Raw genomic sequence first — 24,881 nt, 5'->3', positions numbered from 1 at the left:
CAAGAAGCTTATAGTTTTTCCTTGGGGAGGGTGGACCAGCATACATAAAGGGAGTAAATACAAAATACATTCAACATAAATACAAAAATGGAGGAAAGAGGCTGGAAGTTGTTGTTAAACCAAAGCATTGGACTGGCCACCTTGTTATGGGTTGGCATAACATAAGTTCTATCAATTAATAATGGCTGTGACAAAGAATCAAAGTCTGATTTCACATGTTTAGATTACAGAAAGGGCTACTGATTATTTGTACCTTTTTTCAACTCTCACCCCCAAGACAATCACAATGAACAGCCTCATATTTGCTCTTCCTAAAGCCCAGAATGGCGATATACATTAGTGTGGTGGATAGAATTCACTGTGCTCTATTTCATGAATGAGGAAGCAATCGTCCCATTCTACTGTGCCTTGGCCAGACCACATATGGAGAAGTGTATGCAGTGCTGGGCACCACAGTTTTGGATGGATATTGATATGTGTTAGATTATTGAGTCAGTAAGGCTACAGTGAGTTTAAACTTTTTCATCTATAAGAATGAGGATGTTAACATCTAGAGAAACCACCTCATGGGGCTTTGATGGGCATCCAAATGAGAGAATGGATACAAAACACATTGCAAATGGCAAACAGGACATCAATGTCTGCTACTGTTACCATCATTATTATCTTGCTAACCCTTAAAGAGTAAAATGTTGAGTAAGACAGATTAATTTTGAACCTTAATTCCAAGTGCTTTGAAAACAAAACGAAACAACAAAAACTACCTCAATGCTGGTCTTATATAAGAACATGATCATGTGACCACTGTCTCCCATGAGACTCAAAGAACAATTAGACCAAGATTTTGTCTCTAATAGCATCACCAACAGAAAAAAAAAAAAACAAGGATCGCAGTGGGTCTCTTCTTTGATGTCAATGTCAGAAGTTTAGAATGTCTCTGAAAGCATCAATCAAAAATCATTTATTAAGCTCTTATTATATGCTAGATATGTATAAGCCATTGGAAATACAAAGACAAAACCAAAACTGTCCTTGCCCTCAACCTTCTATTGACCCATTGTGGGTCATTTAATCAATCAGTAAGCATTTATTAATTACCTATTATGTGCCAGAAACCATGCTTGGTGCTAGGGTTACAAATACAAGGACTAAAATATTCCTACTCACAAAGAGCTTGATATTCTAATGGGAGAGAAAATAAGCCCATATATAAATGTATACAGTGTGAATGCAGGGTGTCCCCAAAGTCTTAGGCCAGCCTAAAATGTTAATGACTTTAAGTAGCTATTAAAATTTAAGACTGGCCTAAGACTTTGAAGGTACCAAGCATAAAGTAAACAGATTCAAAGAAATATGAAGTCATTAAATGCAATGTAGTTTGGGAGGGAAGACGCTAGCAGGGGAGGAGGGAGCAGATGATTGGAAAAAACTTCATGCAGAAGATGGTGTCTGAGCTGCATCTTAAAGGAAAAGGAGAGAATTTCATGAAGCAGACCTAATGTAGAGAAGAAGGACATTTCAAGTATATAGAATGACCAGTGCAAAGACCTACTGAGAGGAGAAGGAGAATCTTGGGTGAGAAACAGAGAGAAGGTCAATTTGGCTGGATTACAGAATGAAGGAGAGAGAGTGTTATCATGTAAGGCTGGAAAGTTTAAACTCTTGTCCTTAATATTCAAGTTCTATCACAATCTGGCACTTTCCTATCTTTCTAAGTTTATTCCATAATACCCTTCTCTGTATGCTCTATGTTCCAGTCAAACCTGACTTAATTTCCTACATATTTCACATTTTCCCCCCTCCTTGCCTTCTCTCATTCAATTAATTTCCTATAGCTGAGAATGGCTCTCTCCCTCCTTTAGTAAGATTTACCTGATTCCTACAGAGCCATCTGCTCATTATCAACCTTCCCATTGGTCTGTCAGCACCAAGGAGAGAAGCAAACTTTTCCCCTAGATCTGAACTTTATTTCTTCCATAAACATTTATGTATTATTTTATATACTAGAACATAAGTTTGATGAAAGGAGAGCCTGTATCTCAGTGAAAAATTTGTATTTTACCCAGTACAGTCCTTTGAACACAGTAGACACGATAACATTTGCTGAATTGAATTTCAGCCAAGTCACTTCAAGCACTACATACCCATACACAGTGGTCCATTAGTAGTGACATAGACAGAGAACTCCAAAGTCTGCTGGCTGAGCTTCTGTATAGCTGGACTGGCCTGGTTAGTTTGAGCAAAAGTTATAGTTGGAATGGTGCTCAGAACCATTTAGTTACTGTAGGTGTAGACCATAGCTTCATTCAGATTCCCTAAGACTTAGTCTAAGTTTTATGGAGAGTAACTCCAAATTTAGGAGGAGTTGTTTCTCCCTAGAAGTCACCCCAGCTTTCATTTATGACACAAGGAAGGATGGAAATAGAGCAACCAATCCTAAAGTTCATTATCTCTCTGGCCAAAAAGCAAGAACATGCCTTAGTGCAGGCCAAGATAAAGGTTACTAATAAGCAGTAAGATCTCTAGTAATCACTGCTAACACCAAGGAGAGAACATGAGGGTTATTTTTATATTGTTTTCTGGTGATGAGGTGAAGATGCTGCCCAATTTTCATCAGAAGAAAAGAGATGCTTAGCTCAGATTCACAGTATTCATTATAGCATATAGAAAGCTAAATGGCAAAATGTATACAATGCTAAGCCTGGAATCAGAAAAACCCGAGCTCAAATCAAGCCTTAAGACAGTAGCTGTGTAACTCTGGAATAAGTCATGTAACCTGTGCCTGACTCAGTTTCCTTCTTTGTAAAATGAGATAAATAAGAGTATATACCTTCCAGGGTTGTTATGAGGATTAAGTGAGATAACACTTGTAAAAGTCTCTGCAAATTGTAAAGTATTTCAAAAATGTAAATTATTATATATCCATCTCGTGCTTGCAAAAGCAAGCAGTGCTTTTTGCATATAGGTTTTTATTTGCTTTTTAAATTTGTTTTCTGAGCAGATTCGTGGAATCACAAAATGCTAGTACTGAAGGGTTCTTCGAGCCCTTCAATTCCAACTCTCTTATTTTATGAAGGAAAGAATGTGAGACCCACCCACATAAGTAAAGGGACTTGCCCAGAGTCACACAGCTAAAACTAATGGCAGATGTTTACCTGATGCTTTGGATGAAATGTGCATGATGCCTTGTCGTCTGAGCCCAACAACAACTCTGTGAAGTAGGCATTATAACAATTATTGTCCTCATTTTACATAAAAGAAAACAGCAGCTTAGAGAGGTTAAATAGTCTTGCCTTGGATACCCTGTTAATGTCAGAGGCAGGCTGTGAATCCAGGTGTTTTTGACTAAGTCAATATCTCCATTTATTATGTCAAAGTGCTTCTCCAGGGTGGTAGGTAGCCTAGACTTAAAAACAATATTACATTATTCTACCTCTTTCTAAATTGTCTGTGCATGATGATGTAACAGAGACCAGTTAAAAAGTATGTGTGTGTGTGTGTGTGTGTGTGTGTGTGTGTGTGTGAAGTTTGCATAATATCAAATAACTGGATTGATGGGTTGTTTCTCCTTCTTTTGATGTCTTGGAGATACAGTCAGGGATTCTCTTTTTCTGGAAGCAGATGGACGTTCCAAGTGAACCTGGTCAATTGACACTGGTGAATGTAGAGGCTAAGAGTATATACTCAAAGGCATCTAAAGATCAGAGGGAAGACACCAGGATGGTTCCACATCATAGAGATGAGACACTGACAATATAGACTGCCATTTTTGAGTGAGGCTGGGGATGGCTACTGGATTTTATTAGAGCCAAATATAATCTTGTCCCTTGCTTCCACTTTTAAAAGCCATCTTGCAGGAGGTATAATTAAATTTCCTTCTAGGTTCTTTCTAGGAGGAGTAACACAAAAGCTAATGTTCCCTTTTAGAATGCAAAGCAATTTTATGAAAATATGGAGGAAACAATGTATTGTCCTCAACTGATACTCAACCTGCTTTTTCCATACCTGGCCCCAAATCCCTCTGTCGAAAGATTAGTGGGCCTCTTCTTTGCTACTATCTCTACTAACAATTTGATATAGTCCTTTACATATAACTTTCTAGTATGAATATTGCTATCTATCTTTTTACGTAGAAGAAAGCCAAAGTTCAATGAAATTATCCCATCTGCTCAAAGGCACATCATTAGAGTGTGTATGACTTCTAATTCAATGTTCTTTCCATCAGTCCGTACTGCCTTTGTTCTGAAAGTAAATAGTTCTTGATGGTCCTATTCATGAAGACCAGTGCTTCAGTGCTTCTAGAGCAGGTATCTTTCAGCAGGGAAGGATTCATGAAGTGTCATTCATGAAGTATGGCCAGGGACATGCTCAGTGGTCCAACATTCTATTGCTATCCCACTGATCACATTTATGCTCCTCATTACAGGGAAGTGATGTGAGATCAGGCAGTGAAGATAGTATCCTCATTTTACTGAGCAGTCAATCCACAAACATTTAAGTTCCTACTATGTGTAGGTTTTGTGCTAGGTGGTGGAGATACAGAGACAAAAAATGAGATTCAAGGAGCTTATGTTCTCTAAGGGGGAAAAACATGTAAACATATAAAGATACAACATACAATAATTATATACAATAAAAATCATAATATATCATAACTGGCAATATAGTATACAAAGTATAATAACATAATAAAATATGTTATAAAGTATAATATAATTGATATATGATTATATGTAATAATATAATACTATTATACACACATACACCCAAACTATATATCAAAAGTAATTTTGGGGAAAAGGTACTAGTGTCTGTTGGGATCAAGAAAGACCTCATGGAGAAGATGGCACTCGAGTGGAGCCTTGGACTTTATCAGGTCAGAGATAAGGAAAGTCTGTATTCCTGTCATGCAAAGTCATGGAAACAGGAGGTGGAATGTCATGTGTGACAAGGAAGGTGGACATCTTGGCTGGAGTGAAGAGGATATGATGGGAGTGATATAACAAGGCTGCAAAGTTAGGTTGGGGTTGAGTTGGCAAGATGCAATGTTGGATATGCGAAGCAGCAAGCAGGTAAGGAAACAAAGGAGACCAAGGCTCCAAGGAAGTTAAATGATTCAGAGAAGGTGACACAACCAGTGATGGTCAAGACTACAATTCAAACATAGGAGGACAGACTGGAAAGAGCATTGGGTTTGAAGTTAACACAGGTTCAGATTTCTTTTCTAACATCTCTGCTTCCAAACTCCCAAGACTCACAGTATTGGGAGATCTAACTTTCACAGTCTTCATTCATACTGAATGCCAAGCATGAGTTTTGTCTTTCTACTACTTATTAACCATGTGATCTAGGACAAATCACTTGATATTCCTGGTGTAGGCCAGAGTCTCTGGAGGCCAGGCCACACTGACTGTGTCACCCTAGGGAAGTCACTTAACCTTTTTAAGGATCAGTTTCCTCACATGTAAAATAGAAGTGGGCCAGATGAATTACTGGACAATGTCTTTGCAGGCAAGTGTTGAGTCCAGTTATTGGTCTAGATCAGTGGTATCAAACTCAAATAGAAACGGGGATGCTGATTATTGATTTAGAAAACCACATATTAATGTTATCTATCTTTTATTACATTTTTATTTAGTTGAATATTTCCTAATTACATTTAAATCTGGTTTAGGCTGTACTCAGGAGTGTTGTGGGCTACATGTGGACACATGATACCCATATCCTGCCTCTTTGACTTTATATAGACCATTATAGACTCTATCAACCATTTCATTCTTAGCACTGGAGGACTATATAGTCCCTCTATATGTTGATATTCTGCCAGAAAGCTGAAAGAACCCAGGGATTATTTACTTTCAGGTGCTCTAAGGGCATCTAACTCTGTCCTAGGTGGAGGAATAGAAATCCCCAAATTTCAAGTAAAGGTGTTAAGATCTCACAATGGAGGGACAGAAGTAGGCTGGGCACTCTGAGTTTATGACACTCTCCACAGATGTAGGTATTGAGAGACAACACTGTGTCTTTCAAAAGTCATTGGTGTGTAGTAACCTCTCTTTCTTTGCCCCCTAAGGATCTTGGGATAGAGCAACAGTAGAAGCGCCTGTTTTTCCAAGCATATGGACCTTTAAACTCATGTGTCTGAACTATCAATACTGAATTTGAGTCTTTTGCTGTTTGATTCATTTGCTTTCAGTGAAACACAATTTCCTGTTTCCAAGGGAGGGAGGGGGGAAAGGTTCAAAAATATCATTATAAAGGCTCCAAAGACTTCTTGGACACCACATAGCTCTGACAAGCCATTTTTATGAGTTAAGTGTAAAGGAAACAGAAACATGCGGATTAAATTTCCCTTAAAATACACATGGGCTTAAAAATTAAGGGGGAAAGAAGAACTTGGCAAAATGAGTTTTGGAATTTGCCAAACCAGAACTTCTGAAAAATAACTTGAGATGCTTAAAAAAAATCCCAAAGGCTGCTGGATTTGCCCATCTCCTGATCTTGCTGCATCTTTAGATTTGGAGGTTGGATTATTTGCAAACTTATATTCTCATGTTCTTGTTCTTCAGGTGACAACAAATGCTGTATACTGGAAGGGGTACTTAGTTCAGAGATAGAGCACCTGAATTCAAATGCGAAATTTACTACCTGTGTGAAACTGGGTCCCAGTTACCTCATCTGCAAAAATGAAGGGGTTGGACCAGATGAGCCATAAAGTTCTTCCCAGTTTTAATTCTATGATCCTATGATCCTTTATATGTATGATCCTTGATCCTTAATGCCAATTACTCTCAAGAAACCAAACTAAATCAAGATAAACTATAATCACCAGAGAGCAAGCAATACTGTCATCATTTTTCACAGGTAAGAGCACTGTTGTTTGGCAGTTGAATGATTCACTCTAGAATCTCTGGAATCTTGGTGGCAGTATCCAAAATGATATTCCTAAAGCACAGGCCCAACCATGACACTCCTCTGGTCATGTTTCTACTGGTCACCTCTGGGATAAAATATTAACTCTTCTGTGAACACTTAAAACCCTTCAAAGACTGGCTGTATCTTTCAAGACTAATTTCATACTATTCCCTCTCAAGCACACTATGTTTCATCCAGACTGGCTCATTTGATTTGCCTAGATATGATATTCCATGTTCTGACTCCTTGCTTTTTATATGGTCTAATCGCCATGTCTGGAGTATTCTCCTTCCTCACCTATGTTACTTGGAATCCCCAGTTTCCTTCAAGGTTCTTCTCCAGCTCTGCCTTTAAAAAAAGGCCATTCTGGCATTCTTTAAGTCATTAGTACCTCCATCCAAACTACTACATATAAATTTGCATTATTTATCAGTATGCACCATCTGCTTTGCTGTTGTGCCCTAAGGACTTTGGGACTTTTATCATCTGCCCTGAAGCTGAGATCATCAATTTCCCCCATTAGAATCTGAGCTCCTTGAAAACTAAGGACTGCCTTTATTTTTCTTTGTATTCCTGGTATCTGGAACATAGCAAATGTCTAACAGGTGATGCATCATTCATTCATTCATTCTTTCATTCATTCATTCATTCATTCATTCATTCATTCATTCTTATCAGCAGAATGTGCACTCTTGAAGGGAAGGCTCTACTTTAATCTTTGTCTTTATATCTCCAGCTCTTAGTGCAATGCCTGGCACATATTAGACACTTACTAAACATCTGAATAAAATTGGATTTCCTTCCTTCTTCACTTTTCCCCCACCTGGAATTGAACCCCTTTGAACCTCTCATGACAGTTCATTTGTTCATCCCAATGAAGTCATCAATTCTAATTTGTATAAATATTTATGCATATTTTATATTATTATGAATTGTTATAAATATTATCCATATTTATGCATCTTTTTTACTACTAGAGTGTTTTGCCCACAGTGAATACCTATAGGATTGAAGCTATAGGTTTAAAGATTTAAAGCTGTCAGAGCTCTTACAAATAATGGAGTCCAACTCCCTCATTGTGCAGATTTTTTCAGCTAGATAGGGACAGTCCCTAGACTCAAGAATCAAGAACACCTAAGTTTGAATTCTGCTTCAAAGACTTGTTAACTATGTGACCCTGGAAAACCATTTAACTCTTCTGAGCCTATTTTCTCATCTATAAAATGGGGGAAATAATTACATTCATCTTCCAGGGTTGCTGTGTGACTCAAATGAGATACCATATGTAAAGTGCTTGGCAAAACTTAACATGCTATATAAATGCTATCTATTAGTATTATATATGAGGAAACTGAGACCCAGAGAAGTTTGACAGCTAGAAAATGTCTGAGACAGCATTTGAACCTAGGTCTTTTTGACTTCAAATTCAGCATTCTATCTACCATTCCATTCTCCCTTCTTTCTCTCCCCCTTCCAAGTGTTATTTAGTCTTTCACACTATGCATAAAAATAGGTGCTAGATATAGATGAAAATTCCACATAAATCTATTCCACAATTTAAAAAAAATGAAGTATCAGAATGCCTGTGACAAACCAAGGATGCAGACCATTGACAGAACATTGGATCTGGAGTCAGAGTGCCTGTATATTAGGCAAGCCATTCTCTGGTTCCTAGTTTCTTCATCTCTAAGCAAGACGCTCAGTTAAGTATTATGTTCCTCTCAATCTACAAATCCTATAATCATCTATTTAGAACCAGAAGGGACATGAGAAGTTATGAAGTCCAACATTCTCATTTTACAGATGAGGGAACGGAGGTCCAGGCATGTGACATGCCAGATGTCACAATGTAGTAAGTATCTGAGTAGTATTTGACCCCAACACTCTCTGATCTAGGATCTAATACTTTTTTTCATTGAATCACTCTGTCTCCATGATTTCTACAATTTCTGAAGTATTATTTATCTAAGACATGAATGATGATGTGGTATAGGAGACAGAGAACTGCCCCAGAAAACAGTGTGACCTAGGTTCAAATGCCACCGCTGACACATACTGACTGTGTGACTCTGGCAGTCACTCATCCTTTCAGAGCACTAGACAACTTTCTAAACAGTGGTTCTTAACCTGGGGTCAATGAATTAAAATATTTTGATAAGTATTTTGACAATCAATTTCCTTCATATTTCTATGTATTTTAGAACATTATTCTGAGTTTTTATGCTTCACCATATTGCCAAATGGGTCTATGACAAATTAAGAATTCAGAGAAGGTATTGACCTGCACAGATAGAGAAAGTTTCCTCATCAGGATTGCCCTATGGCAATGAAATGAGAGGTCTGGTCCCCTTCAATATCCTTATTTACCTATAACAGAAAGAGACTTCAGACTGAGTTTAGGCAGAAGCTAAAAGGGTTCAGGCAGCTTCATCAAGAAGGCTGACTTGTCGATAATCAGAAAAATGGTGAAATTGAGAATGAGGCAAAGGAGGCATTTCATTATGGGAATATGGAATCTGATGGAGTAGAAGGTTGATCACATATTGCATGCACATTTATTGAAGGATACCAATTCTTTTTCAGCATATGCTTACCAAACTATGGAGCCAGCAGAGCTCTTCCAGCCCAACATTTGGCTCTAGGCAGGAGGATGTATCAGACTGATTCAGACCTCCAGAGGCAGGGCAAACATTTGTATGCTTTTGTGTTAGGGACCTTGACCCCATTTTACTGATAGGTGACAAGGAGATTAGGTCTAATATCACACTTAAGTCAAGGAAAACAATTATGTCATTATCTCCTCTACCAGCATGAAAATGATTTTAAGATACATTTTTTTTTGACATAGGTAAGGTACGAATTGTTTTGCTGAACTATGTCAAGATGAAGGATTTAAAAAAAATACTCAATGGGGAGATATGTAATGGGAAGCTCAGATTAATTAAAAAGTTCTAAGACTTGCAAAATTAAGAACAAAAATAATGATTTGGGTTGAATATATGCATGTATTTACATATAATATTAGTAATAATAATAATTATTATTACAGAGATTGTGGATATGTGATCTAACTAGTGTAGAGTTCCTAGAAATGAAATTCTGTCTGCCAATTCAGGTAAGCATCTTTTCTGGAACTATAGTTTTAGAGAATTGCCTGGAACACTGAAACATTAAGTAACTTATCCAGAGACACATAGCCAGCATGTGTCAGAGATAGAATTTGAACCCGTGTCTTCCTGGGCTCCAGGCCAGCCCTTCATCTTCTATCCTATGTTGACTGCCAGTTGAATAGTTAAGAATTAAATGATAATCCTCCTGTGTAGACTTTTAGCCCAGCAGAAATGGGAAGAACTTCTGTGACAACCTTCTGTTCATTCCCAGAAAGAGGAGGGAAAGATTCTTGGGAGATAAGGGATAGTTTTCAGATGAACAGAATCCTAACCACCGACAGGAAAACAATGTGGGCTAGTCTGGCCCTCATGCTTTGTGCTTATCAACACCAATGAGTCAAAGAAATAGTTAAGCCACTAGCATCTCCCAAAGAGTGGTTTTCACCCTTTGTGGCTGCCAGTGCTTGCCTCACCACATGGTAACCTCAGAGGTCTGGCTCAGAGCTTGTTCTCTGCCCAGAGCCTGAAACAATGCACAGAAAAGAAAGTAGCAACCACCACTGAGCGTTAGAAGCCAACAATACTGCTAAGCTGCCTAGTCTGGTTGGCAAGCAACTCCCTGGCTCCTCTGAACATGTTCAAATTGTTTTTAAAAATATCAGGAAAAATCTCTTGTGGAAGGTGGCATTTGAATTGAGCTTTAAGGGGAGCAGGGCCTTCTAAGAGGCAGAAGAGAAGATGGAGAGAATATCAGGCATGGTTGATAGCCTATACAAAGGCTTGGAGATGGGAGATGGAATATCATGTCTAGAGAATAGCAAGGGAGCCAGTTTGACTGGAATGTAGAATGTTGTATGTATGTGGGAGTATCAATACATTTATTGGGAGCAATGCAAAATGTTCTCACAATTCTGAGGCACTGATTAATTTCTAAGGGATTCAAGATGCTACATACTTTAAGAAGATGCATGCAAACACAGTATCTTCCTTCTGATGTAAAAACTAGAGAATTTCCCCACGTGTGAAAAGATACACGTCACCACTTTTTTTTTAAGAAGTCAAAGCATTTATTTCCTTAGAGACACAAGTGGTAGGGATAGTCCTTTCAAGATCCATCTAAAGATAACAAATGTAGGATCACAAATCTAATTTTTAAGGAACCCCAAGATGTTTTGTTTTAATATGCACTGGGTTGCCATAATTATGATACTTTCTGACATTTTGAAATCAAAACTCAAAACAGGAAGCGCATTCAGAACAATGATCACCCATACAATATCAACCTCCATGTGCACTTTTGGTACAACAAAATAGAAAATTTGAAGTGTACCTATACAAAACCCTATATATTATTAATGACATTGCCTTAAGGCAGCTGCAGAAAGATTCACAGTATTTCATCAAAAAGAAGGATTTTTAGAAGATTATAACACATAGCAAGCAGGTTTCAAATGTACAGAAATACTCATGGAACAAATGTAGTAAAGGCTGACAATGGGTACACACCATTGTATTTGTTAAGTGCACTCTAACTGGAGGTGTTTTACTTGGGATGGAGCTATGAAATGGCTTTGATTAAAGAGTAGAATCAAAAAGCTCCACTGCAGGAGTCAGGAGGACCTGAGTTCAAATCTCACTTCAGACACTTGACACTCACTAGCTGTGCGACCTTGGGCAAGTCACTTAACCCCAGTTGCCTCATCCTGGGTCATCTCCAGTCATCCTGATGAGTATCTGGTCACTGGATTTAGATGGCTGTGGAGAAGAAGTGAGGCTGGTGACCGGTACAGCCCTCCCTCACTCAAAACAAAGTCAAGTGCAAGTCATGTCATCATTTCTCTGATGGCATTGTCTTCTTCGGCAACGAAGGACAAACGCACAGAATCAAAAAGCCACCCATAGACAATGTCTATGTAATTAGGCTTCCAACTGAGCCTGGGGCATTTTGGGTTTTATTGGTACTCAGAATGAGATGTGACTCCTAATTAGTGGAGAGAATGCTGAGATGTCATTGTATACCTGTGCAACAGGAAGACTTGGTGGCAGAGTGTTGGGAGAGACACATGGATGATCACAGTAACTCTTTAGGAGAGACAGATGGTGAGAAAGAAGGACTTTGGAAGCTGCAGATGTATAGGGGAAGCTGACTCTGCAACATGTCCTCAATTTTCAGTTTGCCTCTCTAGAAATTTTAGAAACTTTTCTTTCGATGAATTAACACCTCTGTCTTGATATGAGTAAAAACTAAAGCTCACTCCTGGCTAAAGAGCTTATTCCTTCTTGAATGTTCTTCTTTGGAATATTCTAATATTTAGAGCTCTAATATTCTAATAAATTCTAAACTTCTCTGATTTCTGTTTGGTGTTTTCTTGGATAAATATGTTTACTCAAAATTCACTATTTGTGGGTGGTCTTTTGTGTCACTAATGCTTGGTGGGAGGGCATAAAATTGGCAATTGTAAGCTAAGGATTATTCTTAGGGATAACTCCCCCATGAAACTTTTATACTTCTAAATCAGCTATATTTTAGGGGGAAAGATACATATGAGTCTAGTCTGATATATTCTGATATCTCTTTTGGAGACAGATGAGCAAAAAACAAGGGTCCAGCCAGGGCCCTTCTGTTCTCAAGGCAGAAAATGAAGTCTTTCTTGGAGGGGGAGATATCTATACATGTTACACTTAAGCATCCCTCAACATTTAGAACCCCTACCCCACCTTGAATAGGCATTGACATCCTATATCTACATCAACTCAACCATGTGTTGCCTAAGATGTCTCAAATAGCTGAATGATGCAAATTTATTTATAGAAACTGATGGCAGTTCAGGAACATGGAATTGTTACCAGAAGTTACAAAAGAGTGATACATAAGGAGACCAGATTTAGTGATCAATGATAATTATTCAAGGAAATAATAGAAACCGTATAACCATTACAACAGGTTGCAAAAATTTAGCACCTACTGAATGCTTTGTAAAACATGATACATCAGAGGCTATTTTTTAATAAATTTACAGACGATAAATATTCATACCACAAATACAGATATCAAAATATTCTTGAGAATTCAAGAAATGGACTCCACTGGAAATAGACCATTATCACAGACCAAACTTGTCCACAATAGCCCAGACATAACATTAATCCATAAAAATTTGAGAACAATGTTTTTGATGGATATCACCACACTAAATACTCATGCTCACTCTCCCAGTTTCATGGAATGAAAAACCTTCAAAAATCATCGACTTAGAGGAGGAAATCAAAACTTTATGGGGAAAGGTTGAGGTATATATCATTTCTTTCATCCTGGCTGCAGCTCTAGTTGCCCTGAGATGCTCTCAGTGACTCTACAGAGGACGAACTTGCATGCCAACACTTTTATTCAATTATAAAAAGCAGTTATTTTATCCATCTGTGTAACAGCCTGCAGAACACTGAATATGTAAGAATAACAGGGAAATGACATACTAGGAACATTTTTATCTGGATGCAATTAATAAAACAATGAAAACAAGATAATAATGCTTATTCTAATAATATCATGAGGAGAGCTGACATTTGTGGAGTCCTTTGCAGTTTCCAAAGCCCTTTGCATTTGGACCTCACAATGACCTTAAGAGGGATGGCTTTGCTTAATTCCATTCTACAGTTGAGTAAACTGAGATTGAGAGAGGTTGTATGATTTACCCATGTTCACACAGTAAGTTGAATCCATGTGTTTCTTGATTCCAAGTTTAACTATCTATAATGTATCTACTATACCTCGAAGCTAGGCTATGGACTGAGGGATGATTGGCTCAAGCTTCTGCAAGGAATCATTATATTCTGAATATTTGCTTCATGTTGGTTTTACTTTCTCCTGACTTGCACAAAGTAGGTAATCTCCTTTCTCTTTCCTTCTCCTTCTCTTCCTCTTCCTCTTCTCCTCCTTCTTGTTCTCCTTCTTCTTCTTAAAGGACCTTGATGCCTTTCTTTCTCTTTCTTCCTTTCTTTCTTTCTCCTTTTCTTCCTTCCTTCCTTCCTCCCTCCCTCCCTTCCTTCCTTCCTTCCTTCCTTCCTTCCTTCCTTCCTTCCTTCCTTCCTTCCTTCCTTCCTTCCTTCCTTCCTTCCTTCCTTTCTCCTTTTTTTCTTCCTCTTCTTCTCCTCCTCCTTCTCTTTTCTTTTTCTCTCCTCTCCCTCCTTCCCTTCCCATCCTCCTCCCAGTCCTCTTTCTCCTCCTCCTCTTTCTCTTTCTTCATACTGCGCTTTAGGACTTGCAAAGCACTTTACATATGCTAACTCATTTGCTTCTCACAACAACATTGGAAGGTAGGTGCTATTATCAACTCCATTTTATAGATGGGGAAAAGGATGCAGAGAGAGGTTAAGTCAATTGTCCCAAGGTCACAGAGCTGTGAAAGTCTAAGCCAGGATTTTAATTCTGAAGTTAAAGTTTGACTTTTTGAAGTCTTCCTGACTTCAAGAGTAGCACTCTATTCACTGTGCTACCTATATGCCACATATATGATCATACATTTAAAGCCGAAAGGTCTCCAGGACCATTTAGTCCATCCTTATTTAACAGATGAAACAACTGAGTCTTTAGACAGGTTAAGGGCAGTTCTGTCCCAAGGACAGCTAGTAAGTTTCAGAGGTAGGATATGAAACCTAGGTCTGTGTTCTCTCTGCTTATGTCTTACTGTCTCTCTACTTAAATTTTTGTTGGATTGGATTAAATTTAAATTAATTAGCCTTGAATTTAATCATGGAGCATTATCATATGGGAAGAGATTTAAGCACTGTCTAATGCCCATTTTTCAAACTGCACTCGGAATGTTATTAGGCAGATAAGTGTGCTAACAATGGAGTTGTCATGTGACCAACAAGCAAAGAATAAGAGCAAGGCAGGAGCCTTGTGACAAAGACAGCTTGGCCCAATATATTTATGGCCCAAACCTCCTATTTGGGAAAGGTTATTAGCTCCTTATCTTTAAGTTCAGAGCTGGTCATGTGCTAACCTCAGCTGTTTTTCAGGTAAAAGTCTAAGTTTGAACTTTTGATTCAATCCACAAAGCCCATTCTTGCTGCCCCTTCAGATGATGGATTTCTTCATGGCTGCCTAAGGACTAAGAAGTCCTGTGAAACAGGAACTCATGCTCCTGGTGACCCTGTTCTGGGCATCTCCTGCCAGAGCGTGAGTGAACAAGATCTATTTCTTGTGAAAACTGGGTGCAGTGTGAACTGACTCCTTCTCTTACTGTTGTGACATTTTCACTAAAAGAGAGAATCTGCATCCAGTGGCTGGAAGCAGTGGCTATTTCTTCCAAGAAAGGACATAGTCATATACATGAAGTTCAAGTTCATACTCTAATGTTAGACTCCTTATATCTGGGCTTCTCTAATAACGTAAATCCTTGATAATGTGACCAGCTATGCCATGGATATGGTTATGTTGTCAGTGATATCATGTCCTCGATAGGAACAATGCTTTTTGTTTTCTAGTCCAGACGTATGATTACATCTATGTAGAGGACTCTCAAGTGTGGATGATTCTTCTACCTGTGAAGACTGACAACTCATCTGTAACCATAGTCCATGTTCTATGCATACCTATATGTTTTACTTAAGAATTGTGAGCTGCCTAGGGGAAACTGGGAGATCATGGCTAGTAGCCACATATGGTTAATATGTATCAGAGGCAGGGCTTAAACTCAGGTCCTCTTGATTCCAAGACTCACCTTACATTCATAGAGCCATTCTGCCTCTGGATGCACAACACATTGCAGTAAATACTGATTAAATACTGTACTATTCTATAGAAAGCTTATAAAGCTAATGCCCTTCTTATCCTTCTATATATCTATTCTCTAATGTGTATATGGTCTTCACTGATATAAATGTTCTCTGCTCCTATTGCTGCAGATGGTGATTGATTCTTGTCTTTTCCTTCTTTCTGAAGGGTCTTTTTGTGGCTATAGGCTATTGACCCTTTATCTCTTGTTGTCACTTTATGATGGGCTCACTTTTTCTTTTGATCAAGCAATTAAGCAATCAACAAAGTATTAATGAAACACTTCCCTATGTGTCAGACCCTGTACTAAGTACAGAGGATACAGAGAAAGACAAAACTAGTTTTTCCCCTTGATGACTTTACATTCTAATATTTTCAATATTTAAGTTGCTTATATGATATACTTTAGACCATCTTTGTGTTAAGACCTTGTTGTCAACATGCTGTGCTCTATTTATACATGCACTGTGTTTCTTCATTGACCTTGGGGCAATTTGAAATTTGGGTGAGGCAACATGGTACAGTGGGTCTGGAGTCTGAGGTTCCACTTCTGGTGCTTATTCCCTGTGTGACCTTGGAAAAGTCATTTAACCTCTCCGGGTCCCAGTTTCCTCTTCCTTAAAAAGATGTTGTTAAGCTAAATGACTTCTGAGGTCCCTTCTTGCTCCCTATAGCTGCCACTTGTGTTGGTGTTAGGAAGATAGAAATTTACTTACATAGAACATCTATTAAGCACTTCAATGTACCAGGCACTACGCTAATGCTGAAGGAGGGGGATGGGGAGAAGGGAAGGGAAAAAAGAACAGCATGGAAACTGTACCTGTCAGAGCTTGGAGGGAACCAGGAGTAGAGTTCAAGTATCAAGGATAATGTCCAAGTTTCTTGATCAGAAAGTAGACTTATGGCAAAGAAACGGTGGGAAGTGGTAGATACCAGATTGGTGTCATTAAAAGTGCTGCACAATTTTCCAAAATGCAATCTAGCCCACTCTCTTCCTCCTGTTTAGTTTTTGTCCACGCTTATTGTCCATCCAAAGGGTTTGTCTGTGAAATAGTTCCTGATCTATTAACATGATTAACTCAGTGGGCTACCCATTCAACTTCATGTCACATTCTGTACAATCTGCATTCTGCTTTCATTTTGTTCCCCACATCAGTTGCTAGGCCAATCTCTTTTGAGTGCCTGTTGTTCTCGTTGACAAGGCCCTGCAGTGTTCTGGTCCTTGATGGAGTCAGCACAATATCATTTGCAAATACAAACAGCTATAGAAACTCACCATTTATATCCAATCTCTCTTGCATTTGGATTAGGACTCAGATTCACACGGGTGAATACCTTGAATACTGAGTCATACATTTTTTATTAATATGTATATATTTATTTCATATCTAAATTGATATTGATATTTAGAGGATGACTGAACAAAGCTTTCTTTTTGGTTGCATTTACCAAGAGATTTTTATGATCTTTGCCCATGTGTGAAAAATAGCTGTTGGAGAACCTTTTAGTTGGTGTTCTGTTTGGCCAAGTCAGAAGATATTTGTTTGTTCATGTTTTGGTAATCAAAAAATAATAATCAAGAACTTGCATTCTTTCTGCATCTGTCAAATGTGTGACTGGGAAGATGTGACAAGTTAGAGAAAACTGTCTACAAAAACCTGCTTGTTCCCTTCTCATATTTTTCATCAAGAATGTCTTCATACGCAGACCATTTTCATAAAGATTTTAGAGAGTAGAATGTGGGTCAGTTTGTCGATATCTTTTCAAATGAAATTAAAAAAAACATTGCTATGATCTTTATTTTTTGGGGGGATTTTCTTTGTGGTATCTTGAATATCAGTTCCTGAATGTCTCTAAAACCATGTTGCCTCAGAATACATATCTGCTTTTGACATATATTCAACTTGTCTTCCATCAGGTCTATCCTAATCTTAACCCTAATGCCATCACTTCCTTCTTCTCAAGGACTTTGTCCTTATAAAGGTCTTTGAAGCCCGAGGATATGAAGACCAAATGTAGTTCCTCTGCAATTGATGATGAGAAGGGATTGCCAGAGAAACTTTGCAAATCTTTCCCATTTCATGCTTTTTTTCCTGGCATCTTCAGTGCATCACTAAATGCTAAGGATTTGTCAAGTCTTGTTTTAGTTTTCTGTAGGCTTCTTTTCACTGACTTTGATTATTTTGTAAGGCTATACTATGTGTAATCTCCATCATTCATGCATAGCATGTTTTGCCAGGGAGTTTATACTTTAGACCTTGGCTGACACATTTCTCATCTTGGAAAGGAGAACAAATATGTGTTGGATAAGAAGATTTCTGGGTTCCTCTAGCCTCCTCATAGCAGCTGTTGTTTTCTAAAAAATGGTGACAGATTTAGTGTCATTACTTTTATCAAATTCTTATTTTTCAGAGACTTGATTAAATAGGTTACTAGAATTAAAATCACTAACTTTACATGTTTTATTCTTCTGATTTAGTATTGATTTAGACCTTTGCTTTAACAAGTTGACAGTACGACAGAATTTAGACATTCTGAAATGTCTCCTGTGTCAATAATGAGTCATTGCATGTATGTTCAAAGAGGCAATTTCTTTTTTATTTTTTTCTGATATTCTTAAGTACCTGTCATATCCATCTATCACCTGCCAATTCTTGTCTTTTTTTAAAAAACTAATTAATTTATTTTTAGTTTTCAACATTCAACATTCATTTCCACAAGATTGAGTTCCAAATTTTCTCCCCATCTCTCCCCTCCCCCCACCAAGACACAGTGCATTCTGATTGTCCCTTCCCCCAATCTGCCCTCCCTTCCCTTATCCCCATCTTCTCTCTTTTCTTGTAGGGCAAGATAGATTTCTATACCCCATTTATTTATTTATGTATTTATTTCCCAGTTGCATGCAAAAACAATTCTCAATATTCATTACTAAAACTTTGAGTTCCAACTTCTCTGAGAAGACAAGCAATTCAGTACAGGCTATATATGTGTAGCTTGGCTAAAGACTTCCATAATAGTCATGCTGTGAAAGACTAACTATATTTCCCTCCATCCTATCTTGTTTCCCATTTATTCTATTCTCTCTTTTGACCTTGTCCTTCTCCAAAAGTGTTTACTTCTAATTATTCCCTCCTCCCATTTGCCCTCCCTTCCATCATCCCCCCCACTGCACTTATCTTCTTTTCTCCTACTTTCCTGTAGTGTAAGATAGATTTTCATACCAAATTGAGTATGCATGTTATTCCCTCCTTAAGCCAAATGTGATGAGAGTAAGCTTCACTTTTCCCTCTCTTCTCCTCCCTTTTCTCCTCCATTGAAAAAGCTTTTTCTTGACTCTTTTATGGAAGAAAATTTGTCCCATTCCATTTCTCCCTTTCTCCTCCCAATATATTCCTTTCTCACCCTTTAATTTTATTTTTTTAGATATCATCCCTTCCTATTCAACTCACCTTTTGCCCTCTGTCTATATATGTATATAATCCCTCCAACTACCCAAATACTGAGAAAAGTTTCAAGAATTTCAAATATTATCTTTCCATGTAGATATCTAAACAGTTCAGCTTTAGTAAGTCTCTTATGATTTTTCTTTCCTGTTTATGGAAATTTCTTTTCATCAAGAATGCTTGAAAGTCCTCTATTTCATTGAATGACCATTTTCCCCCCTGAGGTATTATATTCAGTTTTGTTGGGCAGGTGATTCTTGATTTTTTCTTGGATTCTTGGTTTGGCAATATTTTATCCTTGACTTGGGAACTCTGGAATTTGGCTACAACATCCCTAGGAGTTTTTCTTTTCAGATCTCTTTCAGGAGGTGATCAGTGAATTCTTTCCATTTCTATTTTACTCTCTGGTTCTAGAATATCAGGTCAGTTTTCCTTGATAATTTCATGGAAGATGATGTCTAAGCTCTTTTTTTGATCATGGCTTTCAGGTAGTCCCATAATTTTTAAATTGTCTCTCCTGGATCTATTTTCCAGGTCTGTTGTTTTCTCTAATGAGATATTTCACATTGTCTTCTATTTTTTTCCATTCTTTTTTTTCTGTTTTGTAATTTCTTGGTTTTTATCTGCTCCATTCTAATTTTTAAAGAACTATTTTCTTCAGTGAGCTTTTGAACCTCCTTTTCCATTTGGCTAATTCTGCTTTTTAAAGCATCCTTCTCCTCATTGACTTTTTGGACCTCTTTTGCCATTTGGGTTAGTTTACTTTTAAAGGTGTTATTTTCTTCAGCATTTTTTTGGGTCTCCTTTAGCAAGCTGTTGACTCAGTTTTCACGATTTTCTTGCATTGCTCTCATGTCTCTTCCCAATTTTTCATCCACCTCTCCTACTTGATTTTCAAAATCCTTTTTGAGTTCTTCCATGGCCTGACACTATTGCATACTTTTTTTTGGAGGTTTTGGATGCAGAAGCCTTGACTTTTATATCTTCCTCTGATGGTATGCTTTGTTCTTTCTCATCCGAAGGGATGGAAGAAAATACCTGTTCACCAAGAAAGTAACCTTCTATAGTCTTATTTTTTTCCCTTTTTTGGGCATTTTCCCAGGTGATTACTTGACTTTTGAGTCCTTTGTCCAGTGGAGGGCATATTCTAGGTACCTGTAAGTTCACAGTTCCTCCAAGGTGGCACAATCAAGGGAGAGGAACTGATTCCTCTCCTGGCCTGCGTTCTGCTCTGGAGGCAACCACAAGCCTTTCTGCTCAGGATCTGTGAGTAGAATTCCCTCTCCAGACCCTCCACCAGCTCCACCACACCAGTGTTCTTCCTCACCCTAGGGCTACCACTCAGAACTGAGACCCAGATCAGCTGCTTGATTCCCCCAGGTCTTTGGGCCAACAGCTACAAAAATGGACTGGTACAGCAGTGGCTGCCACTGCCTTGGGCCCAGGGTTAGGGCTGGACCCTGCTCCCTTCTCACCCAGGCAAAAGAGCTTTCTCAATGCCCTTTGAAGCTATCTTTGGTGTTTCTGTGTGTTGAGAAATCTGGAAACTGCAGCTGCTGCCCATGATTCCGTGCCCTGAAGCCTTCTCCAGTCCTGACCCTGCTGCAAGGCCAAGGCTATGCTGTGCTCCACTCTGAGCTCAGTGTGATGGACCTTTCCTGTAGGCCTTCCAGGCTACCTTGGGCTGGAAATTTCTTTCACTCTGTCGTTTTGTGGCTTCTGCTGCTCTACAATTTGTTTAGGTTCATTTTTTACAGGTATTTTATGGGCTATGGGAGGAGAGCTAGAGCAGGTCTGTCTTTCTACTTTCTAGGACAGGTCTGCCATCTTGGCTCCACCCCTCCTAGTTCTCTTCTTGAAGAAATTATTCATGAGTTATAAGCTGAAGCTTCTGAATAATCTACCATTCTTTGACTTCTTTCATTTCTGAATCCCAACTACATTTTCACACATACTTTCGCTGTCCTCCTTTATGTCTATCTTTACTTTCAAACTACTAAGTCTTAAGGCATGTGCTTGGTTTAGAGTTCTGATTCCTAAAGTAATTCAGTTCTGTGAACCTCTTTTATCAAGAACAACAAAAAAAGCATTGTGAATTTCCAGAGTAATTTTGTTATTATTTCTTTATATAATTATTTATTGCTTTCAACAAGGTTAAAGCATTTTTTGCACAAATCCATTATATGATCATCAAGAATCCCCAATGAATTTATGAATTGCTCAATCAGAACTGCTAGTTTAGAGGATCTTATCAAGTTCATAGGATTTCTCTACCTTTTCATCCTCTGAAATATTGGCATACAGACTATTATTTTCATTGTGGTTTGCTTAAGAATGTCAAGAACACAGCTGGGAGAAATGATAAAGAAACCCCTGGAATGATGATGACTATTGCCTTTGGGTATGGAATGAAGCCCACTTCTCCAACTTTTATTCACTCCTCTGAGGAGAACTGGTGTGACATAGATAAACTTTCTTGTTGAACTTTTAAAGACTGGCCCAATTTTACCAGCCTCATAAGACAGTGCCTTCTCCTCCTATGCATACTTTGTCCTAGCCACACTAGCCTTCTTTCTGTTCCTCACACATGATATTCCATCTTCTACCTTGGTGTCTTTTCACTGGCCATGTCACATACTTGATGTGTACTCCCTCTTCTGTACCTCGTACAGTCCCTTTATTTTGTCAAGGTATATCTCAACTGCTGCCTTCTATGTTAAACCTTTCCTGATTCCTAGTGCCTTTAGTCTACTATTTATTCTTTTTACATCTATCCTGCACACACACACACACACACACACACACACACACACACACACACGTATATCTTTTTTATCTTTCTCATTATGACTGAAGATCCCCATGAGCAGTGATTGTTTCATTCATTATACTCTTATCCCCAATATCTAGTATGGTGTCTCACATAGTAGGAGTTTAATACAGGAATACCTTGGAGATGTTGCAGGTTTGACTCCAGACCACCACAATAAAGTGAATGTTGCAATAAAGCAAGTCACACAAATTTTTTGGTTTTCCAGTGCATATAAAAGTTATTTTTACACTATACTGTAGTCTATTAAGTATGCAATAGTATTATTCTTTAAAAAAATGTACATACTTTAATTAAAAATAGTTTATTGCTAAAAAATGCTAACTACATCTGAGCCCTCAGCAAGTCTTAATCTTTTTGCTGGTAGAGGATCTTGCCTTGATGTTGATGGCTGCTGAATGATCAGGGTGGTTGCTGAATGCTGGGGTGGTTGTGGAAATTCCTTAAAATAAGACAACAATGAAGTTTGCCACATCAATTGACTCTTCCTTTTACTTGACCACTTAGAAGTCATTGTAGGGTTACTAACTGACCTAATTTTGATATTGTATTATCTCAGGGAATAGGGAGGCCCAAGAATAAAGTGAAGATCAGAGAATAGCCAATTAGTGGAGCAGCCAGAATACACACAACATTTATTGATTAAATTTTCTAAAATAGTGCTCCAAAACAATCACATTTGTGACATCAAAGTTTACTGCTCACAGATAAAATAATAATGAAAAGTTTGAAATATTGCAAAAATTACCAAAATGTGACACAGAGATATGATGTGAGAACATGCTGTCAGAAAAATGGCTCCAATAGACATGTTTGCTCAAGGCAGAATTGCCACAAAACTACAGTTTGTAAAAAGGGCAACATGTGTGAAGTACAATAAAGCAAAGCACAATAAAATAAGGTATGCTTGTAAATACTTGTTGATTTGTTCGACACCTATCATATAGCAACAACTTCTTTCCGTCTTGCTTTATTCAGCAAGAATAACCATATGGAAATGGTTTGGTTTTCCCAGTAGCATAGTAAGCCATTGGTTATTGGACAAATATCTCACATCGAGAGTACCAACCTTTATGGGTAGACTATAAAAACTGTGCCATTCTTAGAACACTTAGAACACCACCACCACCACAAAAGCAGAAAGGGGCCCAAGAGGACTGAAAGTTATTTTTTGAATTTTTCTCTGTTTCATGGTTTGCCATGACCAAAACATTTAGCATGTGGTGACTAACCTGTTGGTGTGAAACTTTTCTAGGCTTAGCTATTCTAGTCTGGCCCTTGGGTGGTTGACATGGTCTATTCCTTGGACCACACTTGAAGTCTTTACAGCTTGGTAGAAATCTGCCCGGGGTTTTTCTCTGATTTCATAAACTTTGGGAACACAGGGCCACCTACATGCCATTATCAGGCATTGAAATAGCATTTTTGAGGGTATTTTTTTTAAAATAACAGTTATAACAGGGCTCTATTCTAATCTCTTTACTTTCATATTCCTACTCCAGACACTTACTAGATGTGCTATCCTGGATGAGCCACTAACGTCTCTGGACCTCATTTACCTCAGATGTAAAATGAGACGTTTGGATTCAATGATCCATAAAGTTCCTTCTAATTTGAAATCTATGGTCTTAGGTTAAACTGCACTAGTACATGATCATACCTGGTACTATTGCATGCTCTGATGGTAAGAGAGGTAGTATGTGGTTCAATGGATACAGATAGGAATTTTTAGCCTTGCTTCCGACACGTACTGGTTGTGTGTCTTTGGGTAAGTCATTTTTATCTCTCTTTGCTCTAGGCAAAGACTACAGGTTGCAGAGATGGTGCAAATCTAATTGGTGGTAGGAGTTTCTTACTTGGGGGTGCCCTACACGGATGAAATTCCATGTCTGGTCACTATCCATGATCCTCTCTGGCTATAAACTAAACTCTCAGACAATGGTTTGGACTCTGGAAGGCCAAAGGTTGCCTGGACTGCAGACTTATTAGTTGTTGGTTTCTATAGTGACAACTTTGCATTAAATTCTCTATTATCTGCATGGCTAGAAGGGAGCAGTGCTACAGAAAATCCAAAACAGAGGATAATCCAAAAACCAATTTCTCTTTGGTTTGGGAATGCATTATGTGGTTTTGGTAGATTTACTTTTTGAGTTGTTTTTACCCAGGCTGACATTTAAAGGAGTTTCATTTCCTGCCATCTCATGTCAGAGAGATAATCCAGAAGTCTGCTGAGTGGTGGGAAAAGCCAGTCAGGATTTTTTTCAAATTGTCATAGTTAACCAACAAAGTAACCTACATGTAGCTAACCAACAATTGACTCTAATAGCATGATTACTGATTTCTTGCACCAAACATCTTAGTTATGTATGGGCTGAATATGATACTTTCTCAGAGTCATGGGATTTTACAGCATGAAGGGACCTCAGGAAGCATCTGATTAAATCCCCTACTTTTTCAGGTGAGAAAATTGAGATCAAGAGAGGGAAAGTGACTTGCCTCAGGTCTCAAACTGAAGTAGGAGTAGAATAATTCTACTTCATAATACAATGAACACAACAATTCTTCTTAATATTTGAACTGGTGATCATGTCCTTCATTCTCTTCCTTTCTCTCTTGTCCTCATCACTTCAAACCTCCTTTTCTTAAGGAAGAAAAAAGAAAGGAAGGAAGAAGGAAGGAAAGAAAGGAAGAAAAAGTATGTCTGATGTTAGAATCTGGATCTCATGACTCACATTTCAGTTTTCTTTCCATAGTGCTAAATAATTGAAGGTGTTTTGTTGGTAGGATTTTTTTCCCAGCAGTAAGAA

At 38.2% G+C, this 24,881-nt stretch overlaps 1 protein-coding gene across 13 annotated transcripts in view; it reads right to left on the bottom strand.

Annotated features, from left to right (window-relative positions):
* Positions 1 to 24,881, bottom strand: part of ANKFN1 (ankyrin repeat and fibronectin type III domain containing 1) — a 556,807-nt gene that overhangs the window by 222,345 nt on the left and 309,581 nt on the right. Inside the window, exon 1 of one of the 13 annotated variants that reach the window (XM_072646767.1) lies at positions 16,622 to 16,798. The exons of the other annotated variants lie outside the window; for them this stretch is intronic. The gene's annotated coding sequence lies outside the window, so the exon portion shown is untranslated. Of the gene's footprint in view, positions 1 to 16,621; positions 16,799 to 24,881 lie in introns of those variants that run through there. 13 annotated transcript variants of the gene reach the window in all.

The sequence above is a fragment of the Notamacropus eugenii genome, chromosome 2 (assembly GCF_028372415.1).
Source record: "Notamacropus eugenii isolate mMacEug1 chromosome 2, mMacEug1.pri_v2, whole genome shotgun sequence".
NCBI lineage: Eukaryota > Metazoa > Chordata > Mammalia > Diprotodontia > Macropodidae > Notamacropus > Notamacropus eugenii.
The sequence above is the reverse complement of the archived record's forward strand: the minus strand, read 5'-3'. Positions and strand labels throughout refer to the sequence as shown.